Source organism: Alosa alosa, chromosome 16 (genome assembly GCF_017589495.1).
Source record: "Alosa alosa isolate M-15738 ecotype Scorff River chromosome 16, AALO_Geno_1.1, whole genome shotgun sequence".
In the NCBI taxonomy this organism is placed as follows: domain Eukaryota; kingdom Metazoa; phylum Chordata; class Actinopteri; order Clupeiformes; family Clupeidae; genus Alosa; species Alosa alosa.
Genome location: NC_063204.1, coordinates 16,472,015 through 16,484,850, shown reverse-complemented (window position 1 = coordinate 16,484,850; position 12,836 = coordinate 16,472,015).

The following is a 12,836-nucleotide window of genomic DNA, read 5'->3' as shown; positions in this document are numbered from 1 at the left end:
TTGAATTTGATTTACCAAAACTTCCTGGATAGGGTGGTTAAATGTCCTGTATCTATTTCTTGAGTGTGATGTGTCACCATAAATTAGTACATTTTCTTACCTCTAATTACCTTTTACACTTTTATGTGAAGTATTGCTCTTTTCATTAAGGGTACTTCCCATAGTTAGTTTGTTGAAGTATACTAAGCACATGATTTATGTGTGGTTAAGGTGTTTTAAAATTCACAACTTAAAATATGCTAGCTTGAAGAAAAGATCACCATTCATATCAATTGTATAGCATGGGTGTTTTGGTATTACTTTTTATATGGTCATGATTTTAAGGGCATTTGTTTAAAAATGCAGATTTGTTTAAATTGCAATTTTACAGTGTGAGGGACCATTTGACTACTGTGGGCTTTTGTCTCCCTCTAGTGTTTCAATTGCAGTACTCAACTGCTACTCTTTGACTACTCACAAAATATTAAACCACTGACTTAAAATTAAATCCAAGTCTTTACTGTTCTGGTCCCACTATGTTAAAAATATGCCAGTAATGACTGAATGCAAATGCAAAATGTGTTTTGTGTTTTTGATGATAATGTGATATCTTTATTTTCTTTTTATGTCAGTCAACCATGTTAAGTCTTTATTGGTTCTCTGGGACACAGCAAAAAAATCATGCAACATATATATTAACTTTATTAGGAAGTTGGGAGATTTCTACAATATTGCATACCCCTCTTAGTCAGGTAAAAATGAAAATGACAAATTGAATTCGTAATGATCGCCAAAAATAAAATCCAAGGAAATGCTTCACATTATAATAATATTCATGGGTTTCATCAGGTCCCTTGTGTATTAATCAAGCACCATGCAGTCTGCATTCATAATCTAGGTGCTTGATTTTATACACCTGTGGAAAGGGACCTTATGAAACCCATGAATACCAGAAGTAGTTAAATTGTCATTTCAATGTCATTTCAATGGAACTAAACTGTTCTAAATATCAAATATATTTTCCAATATCATGTTTGGTAAGGAATTGCAGAAGAGTATAAAATATCAGTAATGTAATGCACAGCAACAAGAAGGCATGATAACCTCACAAATCCTACGCACACTGATTCCAGTAAACAATCTCCATGTGTTAATATCATTCCCATTATCATAGACTAATAGTTTATCTAATGGACCGGTAAGTTACTGTAAATCGCTGGCCAACCCGCAGGCATTTACTCATTAGCACAAACAAATTTTAAATTACAAAGCACAAGAAATGCTGCCTTATTTGTATGGGGCAAGACCACATTAGTTTTTTTTTTGTGAGATCTAATTTTCCACAACGCCATACAGCCTATTTTGAGGCGTTGTCACTGCCTCTCTCTCTTTCTTCCTCTGTTTCTCTTTCAGTTTCTCTAAAGTCCCCTGGCTGCTATAGGCCTCCAAGTACTGTAGCTGCAGCAAATAAATTCAGCATGAGTCGTTGAGCATGCTAAATGGCTTGCAACACATAATCATCGAGATAATAACGAGGATGCCATTAGAGTGAGTGAGATAGATGGTGGAGCACATTTTATGGAAGTAAAGGAAAAAAGAGTTTGATTTGATCTTGGGAAAAGGGAGGAGGAGAAGGAATGTCACTTTCTGTGTAATTCCTGTCTTTTGTACCATCTCTTTGTTCCTGCTTAACGGTCCCACAGGGTGTGTGAGAGAGAGAAAGGTAGAGAGAGAGACAGAGAGTACTGGAAGGACAATGTAGTGATTAATCTAATCAAATAGGAGGAAAAAAGAGAACAAATGGACAGAACACAGAACCACTAACAGATTTACCTAAAGACATTTACATTTTGTCTCAGGTTTGAAATGAACAGGCCAAGCTGAGATAAAATGTACAATTTTACACTTAACAGAACATAGAGGCTAAGGTCACACTGAGGGACACTGTCACCAGACTAATTGTAGTGCAAGACAAAATTAAAAGACTACATTTAAATGGGCAAAACTTTATAAGGTCATGCTTGGTTTAACTCAATAAAACCAGTAGTGAGTAGTGTATAACATCCCATTTCTTCAAACCTTTTAACAATCACTGGGACAAGACTGTGCAACAAGGACACAGCTGAAATGTTGTGGAATCACCTGCATCCAACTCCCCAGGACCTTGGTAGCATGAGGAGAAAGACAAGTGCCGAGGCTGAGGACAGGCTATCTGGCATGAACGGCCAGCACCCAAACTGACTTTGTCTCAATTCAGGACCACCTCTCAAGGGTCCAGCACCCAAAACACCTGCTCCTACCCCTCCTGCTGAAAACGCTCTGGACAGTGCTCTCTCCCTCCATCAAAAAGACCACTGAGAAAGCTCAGTGTACCCCTTCCCTTTTCCTATCTTAGGCCACCTTCAGCAGAACACCTTTAGCAGAAGCCTTGGCTTTCAGCTCCTCTAGTACACTAAAAAAAAGAAAATCACTGGATTTACTTGATTTTATCATGGACATCGGTTGCACATGAGTGAAATGTCTTTAGTCCAGCATTTCTCTTTCAGCTTACAAAATGTATTCATGCTGTGATAACCCAATTTGATCAAGTTATTCCAATGAAATTAATTAGGCTTACCTGAAATATTCATGTAATTTCAACGTGATTGTGTTATACAGGTGGCACGTACTGAGAGTAGGCATTCAGATGTACTTAGTACTAGTTGGGCAGCCGTGGCCTACTGGTTAGCGCTTTGGACTTATAACCGGAGGGTTGCTGGTTCGAACCCTGACCAGTAGGAAGCGGCTGAAGTGGTAAGGCACCTAACCCTCACTGCTCCCCGAGCGCCGGTGTTGTAGCAGGCAGCTCACTGCGTCACTGCGTACTCAAAGACAACTGGTGTGAGATTACAGCTTTATTCACGATAGCGGGAGAATGTTACCCACAGCAAATGTCAAGTAACAATCCCATACATCTCTGGGTGAAGCCAGTTCTTATACTCTTAAACACACACACACATGGAAAATCACAAGAAACTTCCCCCCAACACAACAATGATCCATCCATCCAGTTAACAGAGATAAGGATGTTACAAGACCCCTTAACCTTCTAATGGCCTAGGCTACAGTATGTTTGTGTCTGTCTCTGTGTTTGGGGTGAAGTCAATACAGCAAACAGTCTTCTCATTCTGGAAATTTACACAGATGGAGACTTTGGATGAAGGGGACCATTTTCACATATGCATGGTTAAACTACACATTTCAGTAAATTAGAAACATATATACAAATTACAGTATACTACAAGACTTCAGGATGAAGTTTTAAAATAAAACATGCTGACTATGTTGTCCCACAGTATTAAGAAGCATCAATAGCTCAAAAGCTCAATATCTAACACACTCATGGTGGGAACAAAGAATGGTTAATCTTAAATCATAACATGAGATACAACTTACTAAGCTCCAAATTCTACTTATCACTAAGCATAACTCTCTTTAAAAAAACATGTGAAAACTTTTGCCAACAATTTTAGCTGTGTGATTATCTCAGTGTTTTTGCAAAAGCTCATGGGAACACAATGAAATGGTGACACCAAGGCATCCCATGTGTTCATTTGCCTCAGTGGTTCAGTGCTTACTGTGCTTCACATTGATCTTACATGATTCTGTTGGATAAATGAACTGCTGTGGCAAAATATGTCAGTTCAATGTAATAACATTGTGTTTGAAAGAAAAACATGAGTTTGTTCAATTTCATGTTTTGTGGTTTAGTAACTGTGACAACCCCCCCCCACACACACACACGCACACACACACTCCCCAAGTATACGCTTACCTTACGTGATTCAATTATAAAGATGGATTACTCAGTTGGAATGACTATTTGAACACAATAAGGTTGTATTTCATTCAACACTAGACTGTTTTAAGTAATTGTAACATAATATGGTTCGAGAAATTGGACAGACCAGACTTTTCCTTTTTTACAGTGTAGTACAGAGCAAAGAATGTTCAGTATATTGATTGCATTGCAATGCAACAAATGGAAATAAAGACTATGTCAAATTATGTGCAAAAACAGTTCACAACATGCAGTCAACCTTTCTATCGCATTGCACACAACCCATCACATTTTGAGGTTTTATTACATTTTAATGCTTACTATATTCTGTTCAGTTATAAAAAATAACGTGTCATGTTTTATTGAATGAAGGCCTAATAGATGTAAAATAACTTGACAACTTGTGTGTTCAGTAAAGACAAATGTGAGTGTTTTATCTGAGCAATACGCATGCACATCACCTTAGATTTGACTCTGCATGATTCAGTTCTGTGAAACAAAAAGAAGCATTTTTACAAGAATATTGTGTAATTACGTGTTACCTTGTAGTCAAGTCTATTTCATTTCTGAGGAATCGAGAGGAAGAAACGGTTGTGTTCTTGTCTATTTACATTTTTTAAACACCATTCTATTCTGTCATAGGCCATGAGGAAATGTCACAGTGAAACTAATGTCAAAGAGGAACTTCATACTTTCAGTGAAGCGTGTGGGAGTAGATTTTGATACCTGACACCACAATCCGTGCATAACATTTTGATTAGTGAACATAAAACAAATATGCATGTGGGATGTTAACTTAAGAAATTTCATGGACTAACAGTGCTAGTTGATAATCACAGGTGTCAGAAAAAAATACAAATACATCTGACCACTTTCGTTCATTATCAACATAGTGGGATTGATTTTTCCGCAATGCACTTGTATATAAAGCTGCCAATTACCTGCATGTACCAAAGTTAAAGTCAGATATGTTACTAGCAGAAAAGTAATCATGATGTTGTGTCTGCAGAGAGCACAGTTATAAAGCAATTTAGACCAAATCACAAGTTAATGAAATCCAGAATCATGGGTCGCTCCCCTTATTTCCCCATGGACTTGACTCTCCGCAAACAGGCATCCCTCTCTGCTAAATAGAGCCAACAATCCTTAAACCTATTTCCAGATACTCAGCATGGGCTAATGAAGTCATTGTCTTCAATTTTGAAGTAGTCTCAGGGAGTACATCTCCCAAGGGTCAACATGAAATTCAGTGGTATGGAGTATCTCTCTGCATTCAATTATAAGGCAGTAGTGTTTTTTTGCGTTGTCTGAGATGTTTTTTGTCTCCGTGCTTTCCTTTGCCTGAGGCACACACCTATCACATTCTACACAGTGACAACACTTCTCGAAAATGCAGACATCACATTGCCAGGAATTTCATAACTATTGTTCTCTTCATGAATTGAACAGGATGACAACTTAAGAGGAGACTGTTTACTTTGACTTTCTATAGAGGGTGTGGCCCCAAAACAAGCATTTACATATAATACATTTATTCCATGGATTATGAAAGTGTCCACTTATACATATAGTATTTTAGTCAATCCATGCAGTGTAAAAGTATTTCATGTTAGAAAATGAAAAATAAATATAAAAATGGCAGACATTCTGGGTTGAATGCCTTTTTGGCACAAAGGAGAGATTTTACTCCTTCACTTATGCCATCTCCCACCTGTCAGACCCAATTAACACATCCCAGTGTAACTGAATGCCCCCTGTTGCATCTGGAGGTTTATCAAGCAGAACAGTGGTCATACATTGGCAAGTGAGAATGGATAGGGGAGTTCTCTCTAGGTGGTAAGCTTTCCTGAAACTGCAGGTGCTCACAGCCTCCCTAATGTAGAAAGTCTGTGATCAATGACTGACAGGGGCATGAGAAATTCAGCTGGATCTTCCAGGTGCAATGGTGGTCTCTCTGAGGGGAAGTAAACAGTGGATTGTGTCAGGTCTTCAATGTTTAGGGGGAGAAGAGGAGGAAGGTGTTTTACTAAGGGAGTGTTTTGTAGATAAGCCTAACCTGCACCTCCAGTAGGTAGGCCTACCTGTCAGAACAAGCCAGTATCCGATCCTGCTCTGACTGTAAGAGAAAAAAAAAAACTCCCAGAGTCCCAGTTACTCTTACTGTACAGTGTATAATAACCCACAGTAATCATAATACCATAAAACCACAACATTCCTCAAATGTGTTGCCAATGGGCTCTTTGCATGAAAGGCTCTCAATGTGGCCTCTTTGTTACCGGTGGAGCGTTACCTGTGTTGTAACAGCATCTTCTGTTATATTCTGCTCCTAAACATCTCCAGTCCGACACTGAATATCTTGTTTGCCCAATAATAACAATTTGAACTTGCATAAATCCTTCTTTATCGTAACATGCTGATTTACAAGGTGCAACATCCAACTGGGTCCGTGTAGACATGAATTACATTAACAATAGGGGCAGGTTCAAACACACCTGGCTCCACCGTAAACAAACGAGTCGTATGTGCAAAAAGCCTATTACTGATTGACCTTGAACTTTGGCATTGATCCAAACACTCATGGATATATCTGGATGGGTTGTATCAATGGCCTCTTGTCTCACATACGTCATCAGAGGATTCCCAAAATGTTCCTAGCACAAGCCTGAGGCAAGGATGGGGCTGAGCAATCACACCGTTACACCTTCCACTTTCATTTTCCCCACCGGATGCAGCCTTTTCACTCTCGTTTCTTTGACAGGGATGCAAGGGATGGAGCATTTCTGCCAAAATCTCTTAAGAAATCAAACTCCAGGCCACTGAATTATCCAATGCACAAGAGCAATGATTGGATGACCTGCAACAACAAAATGAACAGTAACATTATTCCATTATAGCAAGCAAAGTAGCATGCCAAAGAGATGGCATGCAACAAATGTTCCACTTCCCTGAAGTATTTACCCATTTCTTTGTTATCATCTTCAAATTAATTCAGACATAATGTGAAGTAGGCTACACATAAACGCACTTGTTGTTTCAGCTCAATGCCTAAGCCGTGCATAATGCAGTTCTGTGGTAAGGCCACCAGTGAAAAAGTAAAAAAAAAAAAATGATTGAAAGTGTTGTATTGCAAATTGTGTTGTTGTCATTTGTGAGATTTTCTGTACCATAGAGATACTCTGTACCATAATCCTACCACATGGAATAATGGTCCCTTTTGTTGTTGAACTCAGCAAAATTCCTTTTTCGGCAATGTATCCTGGAAATATTTTCCACCTCTAAGTTTCTACCTGTTCATTGAGTTTATCTGATGATGCTGAGAGAATTTTCCTGGTTTCACTTTGTGTAAGTGTAACAGGTGTGGTACAACTGCTCAAGCATCTCACCCCTATAAAAGAACCATGAGCTCCCAGACATGAGTATCGGAAATTACAACGACAAATCACACAGCACAAGCTGAGGTAAGTATCTTTGTGTGCAATTTACTTTACTCTTACTTGTACACATTATTACTTTTCATATCTGTTTTTTCCCATTTTTATCGAAACAACTGTATTTACTGACCAATATTGTTTTTTTGTTGTTCTAGCAAAACAACATGAGCTGGATTAAAGTGGTCATTATTTTCTGCCTTATGCCACTTCTGCATGGCCATAAGGATTGCACACAGAAGATTCGTTGGAAGGAACTTTTCCATGAATTAAACAGCCTGGTAAATACTACTTTGTTCATTTTTAATCAAAATATAATCTAAGAATAGGTAAAAGGTGCATATATGAGTACATGAATTGTTAAATTAATTGAACTAAATGTGGTTGATGAGTTGAAAAGATTTTCCTAGAATAATACCACTATAACCATTTATTTTATTGCAACCAGAACAGTAACATCTCCCCAGAGTGTGGACATGACTTTGATAAAACGGTTCTCTGCAACCCACAGGAAATGCTTAATCAGGTAAAACAGTTGGTTAATATAACTGTTTTTTTAACAGTTATACTAAGAGTTAATATTCCTTTTTGGGTAGACCCAATAAAAGTTGAATTTACTTGTGATACAATATGAACATTTACTTTCTGCCAACAGATAGAACACAATGCTATGGCATTCATGGATATCATGAAAATGGCAGAATCTGTCTACAAGAAAATAAAAAATTCACAAAAGGTTATTGAAATGGTGAAGCATACCAGCTATATTCTGACACCCTGTGTAAGTTTCTTTAAAGGTCTTTGATTTGTGTTACGGAGTAAACAAAAACATTATTTAAAACATACAACTGCTATTTTGTTTAGTTTAGTTAACCAGCCCCAAGTAGCCAGCACTGTTTATTTTGCTCTTCTCTGTACAGGTCCATCCTCCACATGGTGCTATTTCTGAGCCTGTGACTGCATGCTTCACCAAACTAGAAGCTTTTCTCATGAACACAACGGTTTGTTTACACATTGAAGTTTAAATGACAACTCTGAATTAGCTGATGTGAACTCAAGTGAATGATAACAGAGTTCCACTGTGTATGGGGGGTGTCACTCTTTGCACACAAATAATTGAACTGATTTTCCGTTTGGATTCTCTGTTTATTTTTCATCTACTTATGCTTATTCATATGTTTGCTCCCTAGTTCTGTTCTAATTGTGCTGGGGAAATTGCAAATATAACAGTCAGGGAAATACTCCAAAGACTGCATAAACAAACGGAACGAAGACGAAGACGATGAAGGATTCACATGAATGAATGAATGAATGAATGAACCTGGATCTGTTACACTATAAGAAACAACTGTGTTTATTGAACATGTCATGTATTTTCTTTTTCCAATAAAAAAGACATTTGTTTATATTACACCACAGCAAGACCTGTGTCAATTCGGGATAAAAAAAAAGAAAACCACTAATATCCCATTTTAGACAAGTGCTATTTCAAGAAAAAGTCCTTGTATATGGGTCTAGAGGCATTTCTTAGTAAAAGTTGGGAACAGGACTTTTTATCATAATTAACATGTGCTGAATCTAACTAGCCCTGTTCCCAAGCAGAATTTTGAGTTTTTGACCATCTTATTAGCATAAACAAAATGGCTGCCAAAATGGCGATTTTGGCCACTTTCTTTGGACGGGCATCATTATACTAGTGTTGCACGGTGTATCGATACTAAAAAGGTATCGTGATGTCTTCACGCAAAAAACGGTACGATTTCAGACGTTTTTAGAATCGATACTTTATTAAAATAATTACGTTCTGTGTCTGTGTGAACTGCTGCTCTCACTGCTCCTTGCACGCATCTAGGCAAGTGGGCGTGTCAAGCAGGCAAGCCATCAGGTACACAAAGTCATTTAAAAGCAGTAGGCTACGCATGTAACTTGGCTAAACACCTCGCAGACATATCCCAACATTTTTAAAGAGTTCAAAGAACGACAGGTTAACGAATATGCTATAGAAAACACGACTACATGGTTAGTGTCAAGTTCTTCTCTTATGTTTTAGTCTAGCCTAAGTGAAACAAGATGGTTCTCTGGGATAAAGCGAACCTTCCTTCATCAATGAATTTTGACGAGACATAACGAGCTGTAATCATTTTGACGAGACATAACGAGCTGTAATCATAGGGTGCTAACGTGATGAAAGCGCAATGTTCACGCCAGAATAGCATTACCATAACTTGTAAACGATCTATTTCATGTTCGGTCAGTAGCCTACTACTGGTAATATTTGTCATGGCATGTAGACTGCAATTTGTTCAATAATTATTGCCCAGATGTAGGATAGGCTACCTGAAATGCGCTAATTAAAGCCCACAGCATAATACCACCAAAGCGTGTTGAGTCCTAATAATTATAGCGGCGTATTGTTACAGTACGTGCTAGCAAATCATGTTATCAAAGAAATAGACGTAATGTAGGAATGCACACAGATATATTGCAACAGGTAATGGTGTAGGCCTATCTGATGAAGACCCGAGTGGTTGGAATGTCGTACTTGTACACTGGGCGCAAAGAAAACTATCCTCACATTTTCCCCTTTGCAACTGTCAAAGAAATCCCATGAACACGGGAAGGCCTAGGGTAGCCTATACTGTATATCAGATGGCCTAAAGATTAGCTGACCAGTTTCTCTAGAAGTGCCAGCCTGTTCCACTCTGTCAGGCACCCCCTGGGAGTCTGGATGGAACACATGCCCATGCACCACGGGGAGACCTAACAGGTCTGTCCTGATGGCATCAGGGAGAGAGGTTTGGGCAAGCCAAACCTGTCTACGGCACAGCACCGCAGAGGCCATAGCACTCCCCACATCACGTGTCAGCTGGGAGTGGGCTGACAGTGCGGCATCCACCAGGGCCCTTGCATCATGGTCCTCCGGGCTCATCGTTTTTTGCAGAGCCGCCAGAGTGATAGCCAGGGCGTTGCCCATACGGGCTGCCCGTGCTGATGTGTCAAAGCAGTGAGTGATGAGACGGTCCGTCTTGGCACACTCCTTACGCGGGCAGCGTGGATTGGGAGACGCATTGGCAGGCCCCAGGGAAGTCCAGGCGGCGATGGACTGCTCGACCCGGTGGCATATCCCCAGCCCTGAGTCGGCGGATAGGCAGCCTTTGCCAGCTGACTGCAACCTGGATTGAATTGGGGGGCTGTAGCGACTTACCCCATGCTGTCCGCAGCACCTTAACCGTGTAATCCTCTGCCCGCGGGTATACAGGGTGGTGGGCTATTGTGCAGCGAGCGCCTTCCCCAGCGCCCCCAAGGGAAGCCATGTCGGCATAGGGGCCTGAAGACCCAGGATCTTGGAGGCACTCAACACCCGTGACATCAAGGAGCCGACAGGGACCTCCCCGGCACCGTGGATTCATCAGTTGGCTCCACCATGTCTGAATGTAGCTCCTCCAGGAGGCCGTCCCCGCTTACGTCATCAATCGTAGAGCGAGGGGCATGGAGTGACAGCACATCCACATCACCCAGATCAACATCCGCACCATGGCTCTCAGGCCTGGATGAGGAGAGACCGTCCTGGCCAGGGGGCAGAGAAGAGGATGACGTGCCCTGGAGACCCTCCAGCCAGTCCATCCTCCTAGCCAGAGCCTGGAAAGCTGAGAGAATCTGAAGCGACTCCGTGCCACCACTCTCGGTCACGGCAGCTGGAGCCGGGCGTTTAGCTGACCATGCCTGGACCATGCCTGGACCATGCCTGGAAGGGGACTCATGTTGTTGGTCCCATTTACGCTTGTGCGTATGCTTACGGCCATGCCTATGAGAGTGGGACGGTCGGTCGGGTGAGCGCCGCCTGTCCCGTCTGCCCTCACGCACGTGTCCACATGCCTGGTCAGCCCGGCGGAGCCGTTCCTCCCTAGGATGGTCACAGGCTGCGCTGCAGGGGCTGTCGACATCCTCCAGGAGGTGGGCGGCCCCAAGGTAAGCGGGACACTCTCTATGCCCGTCATTGGGGGCCATCGTGGCCCTGCAGACTCTGCAGTAGTGTGCCGCCATAGCCTATCACAGAAAACACAATGCAATACAATACAATACAATAAGGCACTTACCTAGGCCGTTCAACACACTGGGTCTGCAAGCAGCAGCCCGTAAAGAGAGATACACCAGTGGTGCAATACCAGTACACGGGTGGCCTGAAGCAGCGTGCGGACACGCTTAGCAGGCTCACACTGGCCCAGCTAGCTGCGGACAGCGGCGACGGGGTAAACCGATGTACAAAGAAGGCGGCCACCAGTGAGTGAACGCACGCACCGACGTACACTAGTGGACAACTGGCAAAGAGACACACAGCAGCCCGCACCTCGTGTAAGACTGCACCTAGCAGGCACAAACAGCTAAACTTACCTTTTCAAGTAGCCTAGCGCACAACAACAAAACTATCAAGAAGCACACAGTAACAGTAGCGCCCAAGCGGCCGAGCACATATGCGCTGATCAGGCCCACACAGGTTACGGCTGCCAGAGCAGTAAACAGAAACAATAACGGTGGCCCACGCCGGTGCGCGAACGCACCCAGCAGGCTCACACCAAGCCCCACTAGCCGCGAACAGCCAGATAAGGTACACAGTAGTTAACAAAAAACAACCCGGAAACCTGGCACACACAAAAGGGAAAATAACACTGAAATGGCGGCCCGCAGCAGTGCACGAATGCAAGCAGCAGGCTCACACTAGCCCCTCCGCCGTGCGGTATGGGGTGAACTCAGGAAAGGCGTCAACAAGTTAAACGAAGTTTCCCAAAAAAACACAGGTTACTGCCACATGCAGACTAACGAACACAGTCAAAAAGCAAGAAAGCAGTGAAAGTACGTACTAACGTCTCACAGGTCTCAGATGAGGTGATCAAGGTGAGAGACTGCTTCCGGAGGTCATGGGCATGACTTTGTTGACATATGGTCTCGGTGATAGGCAGAACGAAGGTGATCATTCCTTTTTTAGACTGTAGTGACGGTCAGAGTGAGGTCGAAACAGATCTAGTTTCAGAGGGAGGTATTGATGTCCAATTACTGAGTTTGGTGATCAGTTTGGAGGGGATAATGGTGTTGAATGCTGAACTGAAGTCAATGAACAGCATTCTCACATAGGTGTTGCTATTGTCAAGGAGGGACAGGGCAGAGTGAATTGCCGTAAAGATGGCATCCTCTGTGCTCCTGTTCTGGCAAATTCTCTTGAAGCACTCTATACTGCAAACAAAATCTACCTCTGGGTACAAATAAAGTAACTTGAACTTGAACTTGCACTAGTTATAAAGTTATTAATCTAGCTATTAATTCACAGAACATTCAATCATTTTACTAACACAAAGGTTATGAAGAAATATGGGTAACACTTTATGGTAAAGGTACATGAATTATCATGAATTCATCCATGAATTAATTCCTGATTTATGCATTACTTCCTTTATCCTTTATATCCTATTCATCATCAGGAATTTACATGAATTCATATACTCTCATTCATGATGACCTCACGTATGAACAACACATCAACTAAAGCATTAGGTGTGATGGGTATATCATTGTGATTTATGATTTCTTAAGCATGATCATCATGATTACATGAA